The sequence below is a fragment of the Brachionichthys hirsutus genome, chromosome 10 (genome assembly GCF_040956055.1).
Source record: "Brachionichthys hirsutus isolate HB-005 chromosome 10, CSIRO-AGI_Bhir_v1, whole genome shotgun sequence".
Lineage (NCBI taxonomy): Eukaryota > Metazoa > Chordata > Actinopteri > Lophiiformes > Brachionichthyidae > Brachionichthys > Brachionichthys hirsutus.
In genome coordinates, this window is record NC_090906.1 from 9,920,110 (window position 1) to 9,943,125 (window position 23,016).

At 43.4% G+C, this 23,016-nt stretch overlaps 1 protein-coding gene across 1 annotated transcript in view; it reads right to left on the reverse strand.

The window, feature by feature from the left end:
• The window catches only part of LOC137900100 (RNA-binding protein Musashi homolog 2), a 200,396-nt gene that overhangs the window by 106,885 nt on the left and 70,495 nt on the right, over positions 1–23,016 (reverse strand). The gene's annotated exons all lie outside the window — the stretch shown is intronic.

The following is a 23,016-nucleotide window of genomic DNA, read 5'->3' on the forward strand; positions in this document are numbered from 1 at the left end:
AAAGATATCAACCAAAAGATGAAGCCTGGGATCTTGCATGTGCAAAGAATGTCGGCATTTTGTATTCATTGAAAATGTCGTATTCTGGGTGATTGCTCAGCACAGTATTTTGAACACTGAACAAAGCGTTTTCTCCACACTCCCCCCCCCCCCCCAGCTGTAGTTCATGTTGTACATCCCTCTTATTTAAGGTTATTTAAGGCCGCCACCCACAGGCCGTTGCCTCCACTTACATAAGTCGCCCAAACACCAACCTCCCGCTGAACTAATTTCTCCAACTTCCTCTTCCTGACGAGCATCCCAAGCCCCTCCCCTCTCATTGCGCTCGCATGCATTAGCGCTGCACTCACCATTTTCCCCTCGTTAAACCCATACTTGGTTATTGTCATCAAGTACGACTCGAAATCTATATGCCTCACATAAAAACACACTCACCGACTACACTTTGTCTATTTATTTATCTATTAAAAACTTAATTATAGATGAATGTCACATTGAATTATTCATGTGCACCCCAGTGCTGTGAATAAATAGCCAGTGGACCTTTGCTTCCTCCCCTTCAGTGTTCCTCCAACCCTTTTAGTAGCACCATGAACTGCTGTAGGTTATTGGTCTCCCTCGCTCTCTGGAGGGTTCTCGTGCACTTAGCTCTTATTAAAATCCCTTTGGCATGCAAACACACACATACACTGTAACACGTGCACACACACACACACACACATAAGGCAGCAAACACACAGCCAAGGACCGTCTGCTGGTGCAAACCATTTATTAAAGCTCCTGTGAAGGTCCTGGCAGTCAGCCAGAGGGAGACATGACTTTGGATCCCATTCATGTCCACATCAGCAGAGTAAAATGTTTCTAGGTGTTGATCCATGACAGCCATTATTGCTGCAAGCCGGTTTTATCACTGTCAAATTCCACAAAAGAGAAAATAAGCCTTTTTTTCTGCACTTTAACAGATTGTCAATACAGTTCAATCAATCCAAACAGCTGCAGAGGGAGTGTATTTGCTTTTGAAGACAAGTTTTGAATAGGGAGGGGAGAAACCCCACCATTGTCTTCTGCACAGGAAACACCGTACTGTGTCTAACGTAACGGCAGACCTGCCAACCTTGAGAAAATATTTTGAGTAGCACAACAGTGTAACCGTAACGACGAATTAGCATGCTTTGCACCACTTCGCTTAATGCGCGGTCATTTAGCCACTCACCACGGCAAAAAAGGGCTAGGAAGAAAACAATACAATCAATGTTGTTCAGAAGATTTATTTGAATGAAAATGCATCAACATTTAGGACGCGGCGGCTATGTGTGGGCACGTGCGAACAATCTGAGATTTTTATTTCTACTGAATTAATTTCACAGATTGGTCAAACATTTGCTATTGACAGGCTAAATGTTGCTGCCTCTTTCATTTACAGTAAACCTAATTATTTCATGTCCATAATTAAACTACTGTCGCTACTTTTTTGGCCTAATTTAGAGTGACAAATTGTATGATTTTAATCAAAAGCATTTTGAGAGCTCAAAGACGGAAACGCATGTTCCTCTAAGTCCCATAATATTCCCACAAATACATTAAAAAAAGAATGTAATATGTTTTATTAAGTGTCACAAAGTCTCGCCGCAACAACGTTTGGCCAAATCTGACCAAATCTGATGGAATACAAGCTAATTCATTGCTGCAGTGTTTAAGAATTTGCCTTAAATCAAAACCTAGTTAATTTAATTAGTGGATTTATACAAGACAAAGCCAAAGAAAGGCAAAGGACAAGCAAAAAGGAGTTTAAACAACAAAGATTACATAACGCAGTAATTTTGGCAGGGCAAAGATGCTTAGACCGAATTACTGTTGGAATCACTTCCAGTGGAATTGCATTTTGGTGATGGGATTATACAATATGATCCAATCTTTACTTAAATTGACGTTGTAAAGCTGACAACATCAATAAGAGCAACCATAGAACACAGCTGCTTACATAACTGAATGTTATTACATGCAGCCACCTTATTAATGCACTATTGATTAAACCATATCAGTCAGCCTTACATATCTGCTCCACCAATCCCCTTAGAGCAATGAGTAAATAAAGTGTAATTAACATCTATTATTCTAGAATAACATTGGTAATAACTGCTATTAAAGCAGCCGAATAATGGATATAACCTCTCTTCCGAACACAGAGTGTCAAAAACTGTTGTTTCCATCAAGCTAACCAGCTCTAGTGTATTCAGCTCCCCAAACCTCTGGAAGGTTCCGCCCTAGTGCAAAGTGCTTTGTCTGCTTTTCCATCATTAAACATTATTACCACAGGTGACATCAGATAATACCATCAATTTATTTATTATTCACTTACAGACATAAACCACATTTGACTCAAAAATTGCACCCCAGGGGTGCAGTAACCTTTACGGGGAAAGAAACTATAGAATTCTAATTTACAGCTTCTTCATCACATGTATTCTGTGCAGAGCGGATGATCTACAGCAAGGTGATCCGTTTCAGCGGTCGCAGGTGGTCTAATGCATTTGGTGGAGGCTGATAACGATGTTTCACTTTCACACCCAGCGCTCGGAGGGATTCACAATACAAGGCTTGCAGAGAGGAGAATGCCTGAGTGCTTTAGTTAAAACCAGGGGTAAACGCTATCTCTTGCTTACATACTACCTGATCCAAGTGCAAAGAGGCTAGCCTGCTCGTTTCAAAGCCCGGCCCATTTAAATTCTCACTTGACACGGTCACTCGTACTGTATATTCTGCTGCAGAAATCGATTGCACAGCCAAAAGGCTGCTCCTTTTCTCCAAAGCACTGGTCTCCAGCCAAGCCTTACCTGGATTTGGAGATATGAGGATGAAAGGATTGGGTGCACTGAGACCATAGCCGCGGGGGAGAGACTTTTAGTGCAAAGGCTGAACGTGTTCATGTAACGCTTTACAGAGGATGGGTGTGGAACCTCTCCAGAGAAAAACAAGGCAGCAAATAATGTGTGAGAATCTATTAGGTTTGAGGTAAGCGTTGCCCGGCGTCCGAGGAGCAGTAGGAGCCATCAATGACTCATCTATCAGTCAAACATAAGGGCTCTGCTGCAGCTCCCCATGGGCCCAGGCGAGATATGTCTGATTTAGCCTTATTAGGATTGCTGTTCTATTAGCATGCCCACCCGGCGAAGCCAGACACCAGATCCACAAAAGGACAAAATGACCAGCCACCTTGACACTTTTTTGCCCAGCAACTATACATCCACGCCGGAGAAGAGAAACTGAGCCAGCGCTTCCTTGTCTCGGTGTGGCACAGCCTCGGACAACACTGTTCATCATCTTCACCATGAAGGCTAAATATGAACCCACACATGAATATATGAATAACTGAAATAGTTGTTATTGTGATTCACCTGCACGTACTCTGCCCAGCCTGCAAACTCCGTTCGGAGCTCATGGTTCTGCTGAGCGCGGGCTTTCTGACAGAATGTCTGAATTAGGGCAGAGGGGAGTGGGAGCACAGGTGTTGGTGCGTGGCTCTTTTGCAGAAAATGAATGACCTGTGTCTGCAAATGCCCCCTCTGTCCATCTTCAGAGCTTCCTGCTATGCCCCTGTGCCCTCTCTCTTCAGTAGGCTATCGTGCGGGCATACAGACGTGCCATTTGCCCAGATGGTGGACAGCAGGGGTCTCCCAGCATACACTCTCTGTGTCAGTGAAGTGCTGCTGCCCCCCCCGAGTGTGTCTCAGACGTGGCTTTGGCCCCCACGCCCAACTCAAAAGAAGGACTAAATCAGAGAGGGGGCATCTGTACTGTCCAACATAGAAAAAACAGATAGAAAAACATCTGACTGACTATCTGTGGCATCGCCTTTCTAATTTTATCTGAAAATCTAAACTAGGACAGACTTCGGAAGGATCCTGTGACCGGTCCAGAGCTGGCATGGTGATAAACACGCTTCAGATTTTTGGAAAAAGTGCACAGCTGCAAACAAATGCATGACTCGAAGTGCGAGCACGATGACAAAATGTAATGTGGCAAAATACGAGTTCCGTCTTGTTGAAACTAAACAACTAACATGTCGCTGAAGAGTAAATTTGATGCATTGGCTGACTCCGATTGAAGTCAAACCTATGAACTTGTTTTAAGCTGGGCATGCAGCCTCGCAGCGCTTCCTATGGAGTCTGGGATGAAAAGCCGGAAAGCCGGAAGATGGCTTTGTACACATCGGGCTCTTCAAGTTCATAATGTCATCCTGACACCAGGAGACGGGTAGTGCCAGGGGTGATGTCCAGGAGTGAAGGGAAGGTCAGGGAAGCTTCACAAGCAGACTGGTGTCAATGCCACAGCATGTATGGCTCAAGTGCTTGGCAGTGCAGCTTAACAACAAAAATGTCACGTTTTTAGAAGCTGTCAAATTGCAGTCTAAAAAGCAGTCTTGACTGGGGACGGCGCCAGAGCACCGCTGCAGGGCTTTCAATCTGCCCATAATGGGAAAGATGGAAGAAGATAAGATTCCAATTCAGCCATTTCTGCACAGCCAAATGTGATCACACTGCAATCCAACAGGGCGTTGGGGGGGGGGATTGAGAGAATTCTTAAAATGACAGAATATATTCAAGTGTGTCTTGATACTCCCACAAATTCCAGTGCTATTGTTGAGCTCACTGAAAGTAATCTGTTAGTGTTACCAATTCCGTCTTGTGTCACCAGTCACGCTGTGCGGTTGACTAGAAGTCTGCATGGAATAGGAGACAACAGTGACAGAAAACACCTGATGTTTCTTTGAAGGGACGATGAAATTGAGTCTTTCGTAATTTTTGCAAATACAAATATTTGTATTTGTATTATTAATAAATAATTAATAGCCTTTATGTTAAATTCCTTAACCCTTTCTCTTATAAACTGAATTATATAGTTCTTTGTTTCTAATCTCACCCTTGTGGAGAAAGGCTGCCAATTCGCGATGGTATCATGGCGTTTCCACATTAAGGTATTCTCATTAATATTGTTTTTGTAAAATGTGCACACCTGTTGTGAAGTAAATTCAATTGCATAAAAACAACGGACACTAAGGACGGAGCAGCAGGTAGCGCAATTTAAAAGCGGCAATTACTTATCCAGACAGACCAAGAGGCGTCATGACCCTAATCGTATGAACACAGGCAATGTGGCACAACCGCATATGTAATGTGTCTCGGCATACACTCATAAGTAAAGACACACATCCAACATAGTTGATCACGTCTTGCATTAAAATGAATCCCAGATAGATTCCAGTAACACCGTTCAGATACGGGAAACTTTGTTTTAGCAGAACATGAAGCATCACTGCTGAACGCAAAATAATGCAAAGATATTAACGCCAATTCAGATTGTTTAAATAGCCAGTCAAAGAAGATACAACTGGCCAAAAAATAATAATTGTTGTCTATGTACAAATAACAATAAAAAAGAAGCCCTTTGTTTTGGCACTCAGCCAAACTACACCAACAGGGTATCGTGCCGCTCAACTCCCAACACACACATACACTCCGTCTACAGCCCCATCAACTCCCATTCTAATTAATCTTCAGTATTCATTTTGTTGCCCTGGTGTGTCTTTAGAAATGCACACTGAGAATGGACTTCAAATACGAAGAAGAAGAAAAAAGGAAAGTGTGGAATTTTCTTTTCTTTTTTCTGCAGCCAATCTAAATTCTCACATTTTTCCAACAAAAAACAGCACGAGTTGTTGAAACAATACCCTCTTATCTGCAGGAATTGGGCGAAATGTCCACGCCGTCTCTCTTTTATTCGGCCATATTCAACCTGTCGCAAATTGACAACACGGCCTGCGAAGCCGCTTTGTGCTGCGAGGAGATAGCGCTACTGGTCGCTGTCGATTTTGGAAACCTCCTCTTTTACCTTTTCCAAATCAAGTCTAGTTCACAAACACTGACAGCCCGTTCCCTCGTCGTTCATTGTGCCATCCCCGCAGCAGCGTTAACATTGTGAGTGCTGCCACTTACTGCTGCTCAGAAAGGCAGTCACGAAAGAGGTAGGTGTCCAATCATTAGGAGCCCAGCATCCATCAGTGCGAAGGACTGATGAGCGCTGCCCAAACACATAGCGGGGAAAGGGGAAGGGAGAAAAGATAGGCAGAAGAAGATGAAAAGCTACTTGTATGTGGTAGAAGCCTTTTGTTAACAGTCCGCATCAGAAGACTTTGTTCCACGTCCTCTCAGTTCCTGTCGAATTGTCATCAAAACTTCCTGAAAAATCAAAGCACCCTTCCACACACCAGCTGCGACATCAACTCCCTTTGTCTCTCTCTCAATAACACAAATGCATGCACATTTTATCTTGTAAGGGGAAAAAAAGAGCTTCCTGCTCTTTGGGGACTCTCCAAAAGACACACCACTGAACAAGCTGAACTACATTCAGCCTCTCTGGAAGACTATTTCTGTAAATGCTACGCGTATGCGTAGAAGAGTAGCATGCTGAAACAGAAGGAGATAGGAATATGAAAAATTACCGAGGGCCCGACACAAACCAGGACAGTTATCCAAGCTCATACCGACTACTTACAGTATACAGCATAGGCTCATTTTTCTCCAACTGCTCCACTTGGTTAAGAAATGACGAAGGCAGAGTTTGAAATGAGAGCTCAAAGACGGAAACGCATGTTCCTCTAATCTCTTTCAGATAGGGTTGGAAATGCCTGCTCAACGTTGCATTTGGCTGCTTTGTGTCTTGAGTGAAGGATCAGACTAGAACTTCTGACAGTAGAAATACGCTGCATTTTGAAGTGAAGCACTTTGTGAACCCCGAAAAAAAGCATCTAAAAGCCTATACTTTGTCTGCAAACTGATTTGTGTCTGAAAGGTTGATTTCCCTTAAGTTGACTAATTTCCGGGGACAGTGGAAATCTTCCAAACACACCACGTCCCGAGAAACGTCTCTGAACAGACATGAAGCCCGGTGGTGCAAGCAAGGCGCAGGATGCTGGGTCTGAACGTGGACAGTTATTAAAGGGTGTGAAGCAAATGTGTGAAATGTACAATTTGTCAATCGCCGTCGCTCGTCCCAAGTGTACGACGCACAACCTGAAGACAGGCTTTGTAATCGCAAGCAAAAAGTCTGTCATGTTGGACATCAATACACCGATAAAGCATCTACTGTCCAAGTCATCCAAGTGTGAGCATCTTCAGATGCTGACCGCCTTGGTGAATTGGTGAGGGAAAGAGAACTGAAGGAGAATTATGTGGAATGTAAATATATATATTAAAAAAAACTAACGTCTCATAATAGTAATAGTTTTAATAGACATTTGAAAACAACAGCTTTGGGTGCTTTTGGGAACCCCCCTCCCTCATTTTGGATGCTACATTAGCTTCTATAGACGCCTCATGCAATAATTGCTATGAATAAATACTGCTAAGACTCAGCGAGGCCCTAAATCTCATCGAGGATTCTTGTTTCTACTCGACGGCAAAAGAAGCAAAACGCTGCTCATGATATCCACCTCAACGCTCGGAGCCATTAGGCGCTAATGCCCAACGGCTCACAGCTAACCTCCGACTGAAAGCGGCGTGCTCGCTAGCTTTGTCAGTTGGGGGGGGGGGGGTATTTCATTGTAAGAACTCAAAAAGAACAAATCGGAATTTAATGAAATATTCAATCAACCTTACAATTGCTGAAGTGCCAGCTTCATATGTCACCGAGTAGAGAAAAATAGCAATAAGGCGATTCTGAGGCTCAGCTGGGCGAGAGCGGCGCTTCCCTGAGTTTCACACCTCAGCAAAGGCATTTAAAGCACAGGAACCGTAAACAAGACCTTTAACTTTAAGCCCTCACAAAGGTACACAGACGGTCTTTAGCATTATAGCTTTGACACACTCAAGATACCAAATAAGCGGCGTGGCCTTTGTCACATTTTGTCTATCTGTGCACATTTGTGAGCGAATGCTGTAACAGCCGTGGATGAAATGTGATATTTTCCATCCATGGGGTTGGAATGACTTGGATGCTGGAAAGCATACGTCAGATATTCTGGGAGAGCTGCTTCTGAGGTCATCAAATATGACACAGTTGCTTAGGGCGACTGTACTCACGCTTTGAAGTGAAGATGGAGTGGAAGCAACACACTCAACTCTGGCAATATCTGACAGCCCTCTTTTAGCAGTCTCCCTTTTCTCTCGCACCCTCGTACCGGAGCACATAAATATACAATGAAATGTGCTACGATCCCACACAGACGCAAACATCAATGCTAGCGCTCGCTCTGTCAGTCTGTTTCAGAAGTGAAATTATTCCATCTCTCGGGGGTCCTGTTAAGCTCTTACAAAGCCTCAGTGCGTACAGCAGGTAGATTGATTGTGACTTATTAACTGTGAGCGAGCCTAACAGAGTGCATTAAAACAAAAGGAAATGTGATATCCCCTCCCATCAAGTGCTTGTTAGAGCTTTAATCAAAGCCCCTCCAAATCTGCATATGGAGTCCTGATAATGAATTCCACACAGCATCTTTAAAAACAAGCGGAGAGAGCACACCGCAGAGCTTTTGTTACACAGGAGATATTTTGCAAAGATCTACTTTGCGAGCGGTGTAATAAGAAGATGAAATTGTGGTCAATAATTGTGGCTCTGGCTTTGATTGAGTGTGGCACAGGAGGCGAAGCGCTCAATGAGTCCAAATTAGCATGATCACAAACAAAAATACCTCTAATTCACACTCAAGTGGCATAAAAAGCACCTGACCTCATTTGATCCAGGCTCTGTAGAGCTTTTCACCGCTGCCTTGTTAAATAGCAGCCTTGCAGCCAGCACTGAGCACCAATATTGTCGGCAGCGCTTCTATTTTTTATGTTTTCGCTCTGTGAATGTGATTGAGAAGTTTAAATCACAGCCATCAAAAAAAAATTCTGTTCCATCCAGGGACAATGACGTGTGGTGGGAGATGACCTTTCCATACTACCCCCCCCCCCCCCCCCCCCCAAGTGGGAAGACGAGCATCAGGAAGACAAAAGTAAAAATTGAAGAGGGCGAGTCTTTTCTGACACTCTGCAGAATAAAATTGGACCTAAGGGTGGCAACATTGAACACTTTTTAATTATAATTTAGGATCAGGTTTTTACTTTGCTGTTAATTATAAATGCCGCGCTGTCACTAAAAAGCACTCTCTGGCCAATTGGATTCTGCTGGAAAGTTATTCACAGCCGGATCAGGCAGGAAATTCTGTCTGAAACATACCTTTTCAGTGCTGTGGGTGTCACAAGCAAAAATCTATATACCTTCACTGTACTAAGGGGAAAGCAAAACGGCTTGAAGACAGATATCTCAAAATGTGGCTTAAGATAAGGATACGGCCAGACTGCAAATCAGGAACTGTATCCTCCTTCAATCCAGTCATTTCAGATATCAAAGGATTGTGTATAATCACAACAAGCTCGTTTTCTAGGTTTCTCAAATCATGAAGACTTTAAATGTGTTCAGTTAAATGTGATGAACTATTTCGCTATGGTCTCAGCCGCAATTTTACATAAAGCGTCTCATAGAGGAGACGGCAAAGGCCGATAATTATTGAGCAAACAAAAGAAAGGGGAAAAAATAACAGGAACTAGCAGAGCTATTGACAACAAAGTTAATCAGGCATGCCCGAAAACAACTGCAGCTTCACTGGACGTCTAATTGGATTAAACTAAAACAGAGGATGCGTTTCGTGTGCTGATGGTGTGATGCCTTGACCTCTAATCGCCGTCCTTTTCTCTTCTTAAATTTCTTCAGCAATCAGACTAAGACTAATGACTACTGGCACATCTGACACATGGTAAGCCAGGCACTTTTCTAGAGATTGACTTGTAAGTTAAAACTGAGAGAGGATCGGTCAAGGTCATTTCAGAGCGGCGGAAAACTCGCACCAAATGGCAGCCGGTCTTGGGCTCGCGCTCTCTGCCCCGGGCGACATTTAACCCAGTCATGGAATGACCTTTCCAGGCAAGAAGCGGCCGCCACCTCAAGAGGTTTCTGCGACAAAATACATGCCCGGACGACCGATGACACATTCCAAGCAGGACTTCTGAGCGCCTCGGCGCTGTTGAGGAGAGTCGGAAAGAAGAGAGGAGAAAGACGTTGTCCAATTCTTGACACTCACACTTACCGCTTTTATTTTAGATGAGCTGCAAAAAAAAAAAAAAATGCATTCGGGACAAAAACAGGATATGTGCTGCGTCTGAATAAAGAAAGAAATACTCCCTCCTGAGTCAATCAGCGACAGAAGCATCTTTGTTTTGAGTGCCAATTAAAAGAGCCTGATAAGAGGCGACAATAAATCACCGATTTCTGCACGATGTTGTCATGTTAGATGAAATTAACAAAGCAAACGGACGAAGGCTGCAGCCATTGTGGGCTCATAACCATCGCTGCAGCCATTATTCTCTCATCCGACTATTTTTACAAGAGCATTACTGTCAGATTGATTGAGCTCGCCCGACCTCTGCTAAGATGCTTCTATGTTTACTGTGAGTGTTTCAGGATCAATTAAGTGTGTGTGTGCGTGCATTTGTAGGCCAGAGTTTTAAGCGCTGCCTATCATCTGAGAGGCTGTTAGCCATCAGTGACTAATGTGTCAGTCTGTCACACTCAAGGACCAACCATATGGTGCCAGGACCCCCCCCCCCCCCCCCCCCCCCCACACACACACACACACACACACACACACAGTTAAACTAATGGGTGATCTGGGAGGAACAGCACAGCTAACTCGCCACACTTCCTGAACTGACGTGTGTGTAGCCGGATGCAAACTTCAAACAGTTTCCTTTATCAATCCTAAGCCACATTAGCGGTTAATAATTGATTAACCATAAAAGCCTATGAAAACATGCATGCTTTTCCTTTATTGGAAATGTTTAGCAATTTTTTTTGCAACTTAATAAATAAACTAGTTGTATCGTTTAGAAAGTAATAAAAGCAGTGAACTGATAGGAGTCATTCAGAACAAATTCATTATTGATCAAGGAGGTCTTTAATGAACAAGCTAGGTAACGCTATGTTTCCGGTTTGAGCCAATCAGACTGGCGAGGCCGGCCCAGCGGCCGCCGTTCCCAGGAAGCCCCTCCAATTACCGCCCAGCAGGGGGGGGGGGGGGGGTTGCTTGACTCACGACAACACACGATGCACGCAAGGAACCCAATAGATCTGAGGTGCCCTATCTGTCTTTCTGTCCCCCACCCCTTCCCTCCGTGCCCCGTGTGACTTTTAATTAAATATTTTTTCCATCACCTCCTTTTATCTTCCTTCCTCAATTTGTTTCCTCTAATTTGAAAGTAATTCCAAGGATATCGACCGAGTAAAATCTTCCCGGCATCTTCTACATATGAGAGTCAAAGGCAGCTGATGTGACCTAACCTTGCCTCCGCATGGCGTCTACTGCACCAACCCGACTAGCGTTCCCGCTGATGACCGTGACAGTCCGTCAGCGGCTCTCTCAGGTAGGAGCCGCCGCGGTGCTGGTTTGTTTTTCTTCATGTGAATCTCCCCAAAGTCACTTTCAAAAGTCTATTTAATAGTCAGATAGTAAGGAGATGTGTCACGGGTCACGCAGGCAAATATCTATTCAATATATTTGGTGCAATTAACCTTTTACCAAGCAAAAACAAAGAAAAAGTCTGAAATAAATCAAATATTGTTGGCATTCAAACAAATAATTTTTACAGGGAATACTTTCATTTACAGACAATGATCATTTGCTAAATTGGAGAACTCAATTAGCCGATTCTGCAGCATTACAACTCGGGGACGTAAATTATGCAGTTTTCCTTCTGAAGGAAACGGTCCCTTTGCCTATGAAACATAAACATTTACATGTTGCGTTTTTATTGTGTGATTCTTTAGAGGCACGCCATTCAATCCGGTACACCTTATTGTAAACAGGCACGATGATACAGGCCGATGCGCCGTGGCTTTCAGAGATCGCTAAAAGGAAATCAAAAGGACATTTATTAACGAATCCCAAAGCCCCACTTTTTATGGTTGGAACGAGCTCGAATTCAGAACCTTTTTTTTATTTTGACACCGAACCCAACTACTGTGTCTGTCATTTAAGTTTACGTTAACACGTTTTTGCCCCGGTGCCTTCTCCACACCTTCTAAAAGATTACCGTAGGTGTGACGTTAGAATCTGTGTCCAATGCACTCGCCGGGGCTTCCCTTCAGCGGTGGAACCTGCGACTCCAGAGGCGGTTCCGCTGACAGCGCCTTGGCCACGTTCGATCCTTGCTGAAAGCAAGTGTGTCAGCCATGCAAAATGGAGAACAGATGTGGTGTTCGGGCAGAGTAATATAGTCTTAGGCTGCCTGCACTGCACCTGATGATATGGAGCCAATAGGGGCATTTGTCAAATGCAATCAGGTGTGATGGAGGGAAGAGATAGAAAAGAGGGAGGGAGAGCGAGGCTGAACAGCTTGAGCCTTGCCAACCTCTCCTTGGAGCATCAGCTGTGAACAGGACCAAAACACCCCCCACCCCCACCCCCCCCAACTCCATCAAGGCGGCTCCGTTCTGAGAGCGACGACGTGTTAATCACGCATGAGACAATTTCTAAATCACCCCACACTGCATCAGGATACAAAGAGTGTGCATGATTTACAGCGCACGCGAAGAAAGGGTGCTTATGAACTGTGCACGTTTTCTGAAATGCCATGAGGTCAGATTCTAATCAAAGGTAAAAGACACTCAGCTCTTAATTTCTTTGTGAACTTTGGAGCCACCTCAATTCTGATGCTCTTTTCTAAGCCTATAAAAATGGCCCACAAGGTCAGAACAAAGGCCAGTCCAGTCCCCTGAGTAGGACACTTGAATAGAAAGTCTGAATCTGATTTACCGTTTGGCCATATGTGCAGGCTGCCAGCGATTGGGCAGTCAAGCCAGCCGGACTCGCAGGATAGGGGGTGGGCGGTTTTATCTTAGATTGAATAAAGTACTTTTTTTTTTTACATATATATATTAATGCAGTAATTTAATGCTATAAAAGAACAAATTATTTGAGATCGCATTTAAAGGAACCTTGCACCTTCACCCTCTTTGCTTTAATTGAAGATTGCCTCTCTTTTCATGTGTTTTATCCTCAAACCAGATGGCAATGGGCAATTTAGGAAAATGACTCCTGCCTAAAAGAGCAACATCGCTGGAAGATTTGCACTAAACAATGCATTTTATTTCCCTCCTTTATTCACATTGCGAAAGTAAAACATTAAAACAATATGCGGACATAATTCTGATGTATGTGCCATTTTGCTCATTTAAATCTGTTGGGGCATGGGATGGAGCTCATGCTGTGTGAATGCCACGCACCCTCTAAAACACATTAACTGCCATCATGTGTTCATCTGCATTCTTCTTTGAGCGTACTTAGTGCCAAAGATAAAAACAAAAAAGGCCAGACTCACGAGGATGCTGAGCATCTCCAAGCCCAAAGATTTTAACATTCACAGTATATTAATGACATTTTACAGCTGTGAATGCTGAAATTCATTATCGTTTGAATGCTCAAATATCGCATCCTCGGATATCTTAATGTAGCAGCACATAAATATCACAACAGACTGTTTGGGTGATAGTTTCATCTCCAATGTTGCATGTTCAGGCATGTCAGCTCAAACACGTGCATTTTAGAGGTGTGCAAACAGCCGTTGGCATCACCTACATTCACACACAGCTGGGGCTCGGTTAGCTGGACGGAGACAAGCAGGGCGCCGTGCCATGTTTGGATTATACATTTAGACCAGCTATTTATATTAAATGGCTAGTGCGATTTACGGCTACACACACACACACATGTAAAATGTGGTAGTATGGCGCTAAAGACTTGGGATAAAAGTCCTGTACATCCACATTAATTCCTATTATTTGCATGTTGAGTAAGGTTGCAAGAAACAAAATTATCAAGATGAAAATGAATTCAACTCAGATGTAATTTCGGTAAAAAATCAAAATGCATGCTGAAAAGCATGCACAAAAAAAACTAAACAAAAATTGGACTTCCCCCTATGAAGCTGCGAGCCTTTTGTTTTGCTTAGAATTGTCTAAGCATTGATGACAGTTGAAAGAGAAATCATCTGTGCTGCTGCTGCAAGCCTAAGCGACTCCTTTTTCAGGGTATTCCATGGATTTTTGTGCAGCATTTATTTAAAGAAAGATTTTTAAAAAATAAATAAAAGGACAAGATGGCACAGAATCTGATTCCTATGATGACTTAGATTTGATTTCTATTCTTTATGCAATTTATCATAACTTGCACTGCCTCTTTTTTGCCTCATAAACCTGCCAATGTGTCATTTCCCTTGGTGCACATAACATGCTCACACTCGGTAAGGCATATTTGAGCAGTCGATGATTAGAGGCACGTAGTTTGAACATTAAAAAACCTTTGATTTCTTACAATAATAATAATAATAATGTGTAAAGGTGGCAGCCAATGAATACAAAGACCTTCTTTTATTGAGAGCGAGTTTTTACGCACTCGTTCACTGCGAGTTGGCAGCTAGAAGACTTGCTGGCAGATGATTCTATGAAATTAAACCCTCACTTGAGCATGGTGCCGCCTGTCCTTCCACTCACCTCCAATCAAATTCAAATCTAATTCAAATCAAATCAAATTCAAAGCCATTTCCAAATGCAAGCCTGGCTTTTCTCTCTCCACATGACGCCAGCAGCTAACAAAAACCATTTACACTCTGACATAATTGTCGGAGGTTTAAAGACATTCTTCCTCCAAGTTAAACAGAAGCTGAACCGAAAGAGGGAAACCACAGACAAGCCTGCAAAAAAAAAAAATGTAACACTAATGTGGTCAAGCTGATTCAATAAAATAATAAAATACAATTTATTCAGAGGGGAGAGATCAATCGGTTTGGATGACAGTAAGAGGGAACATTAACATATGTCTGTCCATCAAAGACACATCCAGTACGGCTGGAATCACCTAAACCACTAGAGGGAGAAATAGGCTGTCATTTATCTCAAAGGAGGTACACAGGAGGTGTGTATATATACACACACACACACATATATATATATATACACATATATACATGGAGAGATTAACGTTTCTTTTTAACTTTTCATTTTATTTGTGGGTAATTCATCTTTAAAAGGGACCTTTGGTGGCTTTTACAATGTGTGTTCAGCTGGAAGAGACTGATGCTGGGCGGGCAGCGGACTCATCAGAAGCATGTTGAGGCAGCGCTCCAGGATGTGAGACAGGGAGGAGGATAAAATCCCTGCTTCTGCTCAACTAACCAGCAAACCTCATTACCTGTGGATGGGACTTATGGGCCACATGTTGGGTTCAAAGTTTCTTGATCAGGAAGTGACTTGGGAGGGAGCTTTCATATCTCTGTGTGTGTGTGTGTGTGTGTGTGTGTGTGTGTGAGCGAGTGAGGCTGGTCAATGTGTCCGTGACAAAAAGATTAGGCTGAGAGATGAGACTTGGTGCCAGATCTTGGCTCGGTGCCATTAGTTCAATCAAGCAGATTTATTTAGCTTTTAGACAATTCGACCAGATTTCCTGAGATACCACTTGGGAAAATAAGCCAAAGATTATTCATGGCATGGCGGCTAAAATAGGGATCCGGTGTCACTCTCTAGCATCGTGTGCAGACACGCGTGCACGCACACACACATACGCACACATGCACACACGCTACACCAAGTTTAGTAATAGCAGCGAATCAAAGTGGTCAGCAGAAAGCAGGAAAACATAATGACTGCCATGTTAACACGCGTTTAAATGTGCCCAATCACAAAACAAATGATGACTCAAACTAATCTGGATCGTAACCTCACACCACTGGCCACACTGAACGCTTTCTGTTTTAGCGCCAACAAAAACAAAAGTCCCAAGAAATTAGTTTGCCTTCATTTACTACTCTGAGCCGCCATCGGTGAAATTATATTTGAGTTCAAGTTTAAATTGCTTTTATGATATAGGGTATGGGTGTATCAATGCACTTTCAAATCACCATAAATGCAGGAAGAAATAAATATTAAATTTCGCTTTGTGTGAAGGTCCCTAAAATAACACCGATACAAATCCGCATCTGTGCTGACTGTGTGAGGACATGAGCAAAGAGTATTTAGCCTGAAATGTTGACGAAAACCAACAGAAATTTGGCTTTAGGCTGTCAAACAGGTTTGCTCATTTTTTTTCTACATCAGGCTGAACCATAAATATGTATTTGCTGACTGTCCCACAGTTGCCTCAGGTAAAAATGACTTTGTTCATATGATCCCTTCAAAAGTGGACAAGGACTATTACCAAGTCAAAAGTTGTCCGCTTTGATACTTTAGATGACATTTTAGTTATGATACACTCTTGTGAAGAGAGTCTTGCTTGCTCAAATGATAAATAGAAATACATTTCTATGCCCCAGCAAAAATATTACTGGATGCAATGAGTATGTCACTGCCAATGTTGGATTTTAAAGTCGTATCAAAATGAAAACTAACAAGCAATTTACAACAACTCAATAATTTATGACAGAAGATGACTCCAGGCCTTAAAGCTGTCATAAAGGCACACACACACACACACACACACACACCAGTGCACACTGTGCACATTTCCATGTACTAAGTCCTTTTGAGAAGGGTGTGTGGGAGGCACTCTTAGCATGTGAACCCGGTTACGCTTGCAGCAGGTGGCTGCAGAAAGAGATTCAAGGGGCTACTTAAAGTCATTCTGCAGCACTCGTACTGAATTCCATTTATGATATAAAACAAAGACACCCTGTCAGTGTCAATCACAGCAGAAGCTGACGGCAAAGTGCGCTTGTCTTGCTTACTTTAAGTGTAACTGGTGATTTTCAATGATTCATTTCATAACAGAAAGGATATTATCTAGACTAGGGAGCCATTGTTTTTCTTTTTTTATGTTTTCTCGAGATGTTTTCTGAGATATACCAAAATCCAATAAGGATGTCTGTCAACAAAAAAAAACAAATGCTGAACAGAAGTAAAGAAATGGGACTAAAAATCAGACTTGCAATTTAAGCTCTAATCGATCAATTGCCGTCATCTTGCTGTTTTGGTATTTGGGATCAATCTTTCCGGAGGAATACACGGACACCTTGTGCAAACGTTTCAAGATCCATAACACTGTGCTTCACATGAAGTGAGCATTAGACATCATCATCCTCATCATCATCATATGAGCTGTACTGTGTCAAACGCCTGTTCACCAGGCGGTGCTGAGTCATAGTTCATGCTCGTCGTTTTCCCGGCCCTGCACAGTCAGGGAATGCAGAGCGATGAAATACGTAAGATCTGAGGAGGATGAAAAGGATTCTGTTTTAACAGGCATCAGCTGAGAGCTGAAATTTGACACCTTCATTTTGTTTCTCATTTGACTGTGACACCGCAGGGGCCGCCAGTTCTGTCACTGGATGGCGGCATTGAATTCCGCGGGCCTCAAACACAGACATGCCCGTCTCTGCTATTCCTGAAACATCTGCTTTAACCACAGCAAGGAAATACATTCTATCCATTCATCTTATAAAACATCTGAGAAAGGAGAACCTGGGGATGAGGAATAGAAATATAAAAGTTCTATTTCCAATGGACATGGACACACACACACACACACACATATATATGTATGGATTATGGACTCATCTTTGTCCTTCTCTCAATAAAAGTATTATAGTTAACAAAAAGACACAAATTCACAACAAAATACAGTAAAATGTTCCAGCGTCCGATAGCCATCAATGTCCTCCAATCCTCCAAACCACTCCATGCCAATCATTAGAGCATTCATGCAGCACATGCCGAATACATCCATCCCCATCCATTTAGGAAATAAACCGGTCTTTAAATCTCGACCCCTGAGGACGTTTTCGTCCCACATGGCATTTCTTAAGGACTAAATTGAAGCCGAGACGGAGGCGTGGAGGGAGAGGTGTCCACCTCCACACCAGCATGATGGTGAGACTGCTGCAAATTACTCATGACACTTCCTCTGATGACATTCTTCAACCTCTTTCCTGTTGACTGGCATTCCCCACCCACCCCCAATCCATCCACCACCACCACCACCACCACCCTACCCTAACACACATTAATTCTCCCTTCTATTCATGTCACAATAGCGCAGCAGAGATTGCTGCCTCCTGCCTTCACCTGATTGACCCTTTGAGCAGGTGTTGGATCTGATCCAATCACAGTCAATCTTCTTTAAACATTTCATTCTTTAAGCAGAACAGGGGCTCAAAATTCCATCATTGAATGACCCGATCATTCGCCGATAACACAATCAAGGCAATCCCCGGCTTATCCTGAGGGAGCCATTTCAGCAGGGACAGCTGAGAGATGAGAGTGCAGCCCTATAGAAAGGTGTCAATCTCCGCTGATCCACAGCTGTCTTTGTGAGCCGTCTATACCGCACAGCACCTAGTTTCTGGAAGAGGACGTGTGGCGGCTATTTGTCTGGATCAGAAATGGTCAAAAGTCGGTTTAATCGGTTTGCATAAGGTCCAGCCGTAGAAATTCAGTTACCTACAGTCAAGACATTTAGCAATGCACGTGCAGGATGTGTCTTCATTGCAAAGACAGGCAGGCACACGAAGAAAAAAAATACGTGAATAGCACCGCTCAATTCTTCAGCAGCCATTTAAAAGCCGCTCTATTGGAAATGTTGCTGGGCCACTGGGCAAGTAAAGGTCAAGGGGGATGTGAAATAGTTTGTCTAACTGCCCCCCCCCCCCCCCCCCATGTCCCCCTGCAGCACCGGCACCGAATCCACATTCATAGCCAATTCATTTATATTGCTCTGCCCTTCTCTGCTGCTAGGCTCAGTCACTAACTACAAGTGACTGCAATGAGATTGAAGCCTCTGGCTAAATCTCCACTGAAAGGCACATGCTCCATCATTGCTGCTCTGATCACTTCTTATAATCAGTGGAACCAGACTATATCCTCAACTGATTGGGCGAGTCGCAGCAGAGGGGAAACAATCACAGCATGTCAGCCGATGATGGACACCGAAACGACGGAGGAGTTTGGTCACCGTCAGCTACCATGTAAATCGCATGCAAATGTACACCTGCACAAACTGAGGAAGTGGAATGAAGGACTGTGGGCCTCTTGATTAGGTTCTTTTTTACTCATGTGAAGAAATATTATTTTTTCGCATCAATCACCCATGTTTTTTTTCTTTTATTTCAGCCATGCGACGTGAAGCGTTGGATTTAACTTTCTTCAGAACACTTCAGAGCCGGTTCATAAAGTACCTTCAAGCCCTTTCAAATCACTTTAGGAGCTAAATTGTGCCGCTTTCCAAGGCAAAATTTAATTCTGCAATCAAACAGATGACATGAGAATGATGATATCAGTGTCATGTCGTTGACTATTGGCACTTTGTAGTCCCTGCCTTGATTCAGATGCATTATGAAAGTTAAAAGTGGCTTAGGAGACAAAGCAACTTTCATACATTAGAATAATGCAAAAACGCTACATTGTGAGCGCTAGCCAAACATTCAAACTCCTCCTCAAGAAGAACATAAAGGAACACAATAAATATGTCCTTTAAACCCCTTGGTGCATATTTTACTATTTTCAAAGATAGTCAGTGATTTTTCTGCCTTTTATGTCATCGGTGATGAGAACATTTCATGCAATAACTAAAGAATTGCTTTCTAAACATCCTAATTTACTCTCATCTACTCCCTCTCAGTGAAAGTGTGAGCATGCCAACGCTCGCCTTGCCAGACATTAAGCAAACACATGCTGCAAACTGCGGGCTGCGTTTCCTCTCTGCGCTTTCATCATCTCACTCTTGTCAGTTCATTTCTGTTTCCCTCCAACAGGTGTCATCGCTCACTTTTACTTTTGGGCTCGTCTTTCGTCTCACCGTAGGCTACGCTTTGCTTGTCCAACTCGGTGCTGACCGAGTAGTACATCCACCTTTGACCCCCTTGAGCCATGTAGCAGTGATTTTGGTTCAGCTCAAACCTCCAGGATCTGACTCCAGATCAGTGGAGCATGAGAGCCGGAACAGCCGCGACATAAAGGGCCGTTTGTGGCAGCCCAGTGACATGAAAGCAAGTAGCTCTGATTCAAGTGAAAGTCAGCTTCAGGCTTGCACAGCCAATGGAAGAGGGCGCAGCGAGCAGAAGTCGTTTTACCTGAGCCAAATGAGGGCACTATGAGATGGACTCAAAGCCGATTGCAATAAACCAATGAGGACGCATTAGCTTAGCTATCCCAGCTAATTACGTCGTAAACAGTCCTGAGAGCTCTTTTCATGCTTGGGCAAGACTCTGTTGATAAGAAATGTATAAGGTGTCATGACACCATCTCCCATTTTTAATGAACTGTTTGCCTTTGTGGGACGTTTTCTTAACAGATGTTTGATTTATTGGAAGATAAGAGCACACAAAAAAATGACTTAAGATCATGACAAATAAACAAATGAAATATAATACACATTAAGAAAAACACAACTTCCATTAAAAAAAGAAATCCATTTTTTTTTTACCTTATTCAAATGATAGCTTCTATCAAAGCTGTATTATTTGTCTTCCTGAAGCTGTGTGGATCCTCAATGTAGCACATTCTGCAAGATGCCAACTGACATCTGCCACCGCCTTTTGACCTTTGAGCAAGCGCTCACTAAACTCGACAAAAATGATGATTAATACGAATTTTTACAGACTAATTTTTTCTTTCTTTTTAGGAATGTAAATCCTCAAACATTACCAGATTCAAATAACAATAAAGAGTCAGCTGCAGAAGAGACTGTAAGGAAACATGGAAAAAAAAGGGGGATCTGGGCGAGCATTGCTTTATATGTTTATTTATGTCTGCACAGTAAACAGCTCACTGGTTCATTGGGCTTTTTTGCGAGCCAGAAACACCAGCAGCCTCCAGTTAAGAGTCCTAGAATATAACGCGAGGGCCGGCTCTCAATGAGATTGTCTCATCCGACTTGCAGAGCTAAACTGCACCGTGCTGCCTGGAAGAAGAAAAAAAAAAATGGAACGGGATGTGGCTACTATTGGGTGAATAACGGGATCCATCTGAGATGCATTAGAATCAGCCAAACAGAACCACACTTCAGTTCCGTTCAAATGACTGTCACAATCGCTCGGAACGCACACCTCCAGCGTGCGCTGTAAGGAGGCGAGAAGGAGAGCGCCACCGAAGTTGTGCCAAGCTCGGGCATTTGCTCCTTCCTAATGGTGACGGCTGGGAGAGAACCATTGAGACTGATGTGCATGAGAGCTGTCAGCCTCTCCCCATAACAAATGCTACCTCTCCCTGTGACAGAATGGAGACAGAAGTGGGGGGGGGGGGGGTGAGAGGGGAGGGTGGGGAGGTTACAGGCAGAACCTGTGACCCAATTGTGGCCACACCAGCTGTTTCCCCTCCACTGCCTCCCACCACCAGCATCTCTGTAGACCACATCCTGCTAATTGGCCTGTGTTGCTAGGTGCGCGCACACACACACACACACACACAGAGTGCTTTTCTAAACAATATCAGTGAAATGGCTTGTTCCTACTGAGGAGAGATATTTCCCATTGCCTTAAGCTGTAGTTGTGTGATGATTGATAAGTGCTTCAAAATGTACTTTGCAGAAATATAAATGACTAGCTGCCACAAAGCCAAGCCGGCTAATGTCCCCCTTTGACATGCACATAGGCGGAAAGACGGAAAGATGGAACGATGAGTGGCAGACCGACGTACATACTGCCACCAAGACTCTATGAAGGGGAAACCGAATTAATTGGCTTTCCCTTCTGTGGATAAGTCCTCCGATTTGTGTGTGCGTGCGGCGATAATGGTAGGTTGCAGAGACAGGCAGGTTATTTAATAAATCCTGGAATGTGTGAGGCAGAAAGGAGGAACACACACGAAACAGAGAGCATGATACCTCCTCCCGCTAGGTATCTTGTCTGCCATAGCCCACAATATCTTCTCTGATTTCCTCGTTGCCTGAGACACTCAGACCTGTTCATATACAAAGACACACACACACACACACACACGCTCACAACCCTAATCATGCACCCACAGAAAAAAAACACTTAATCGCTGAAACACTCATGCATGGCAAGAGCAGTACTGCAGACACATCCAAGCATGCACAAGTAGGCTATAAAAACACACACAGAAACATGTACAAGATCTTTGCTCAATCAGTCTGATTTGTTTGTTTCCTCCTAAGCATTTGAGGATTCCTCAAGGAGGGGGAAAAAAAAAAACAACAACTTTGTATAATCAAGTCAATTATGTCATTCAATCAAGTCGAAAATCATTTCAAGCCCCTTTCTCAGATTCATTGATTGCAAAGTCGTGCTGAATATTTGCTCGATGCATTCTATAGCGCAAATAAGGTATCTTCATTTGGACGGAAAGGCAGACCGGGCCGTGGAGAGAGGTGCGACGCCACTTGGGCAGACGACAGGCAAAACAAAGTCCTTCACCTTGCTCGCGTTCAGTCAAGAGAAAAAGACAATGAGATGCTTATTGTCTTTGAACGCACACGAACATAACCGTTTCTATTCATCCACAACAGCATTTTTTTTGTCTCCTTCCGGACGTGGTACATTATGTTCCCATGAAAAATCTATCCTCAGTGAAATTGCTTAACTCAAGGTCAAGTACTAATTTTGCGAGGGACTGTACTCACTGAAGGTGACCTTGACTGATGGAGAATATGACATGGGGGGGAAATGGATCTCCACTCAGTGTGGGGAAATTATCTGTGAAATGCTGCCACTGTATCAAAGCCCGTTTGTGTGTGTGCGTGTGTGTGTGTGTGTGTGTGTGCGTGCCCTTGTATGATAGAGTGGTGCATATATGCCTCGCTCAGCTGGGGGTACTGGTCATGAGAACAGCTTGCAGAAACTGCTGCAGCAGACAGGAACAAACAGCTGAATATGAGCCTCTGCTGGATGGAGTGAGTGTGATGTTGGAGACCACACAGGAATACTGCCGTCACCATGCCAAAGCAAGGACTTCTGTTCTCTTCATGTTACATCTATATAG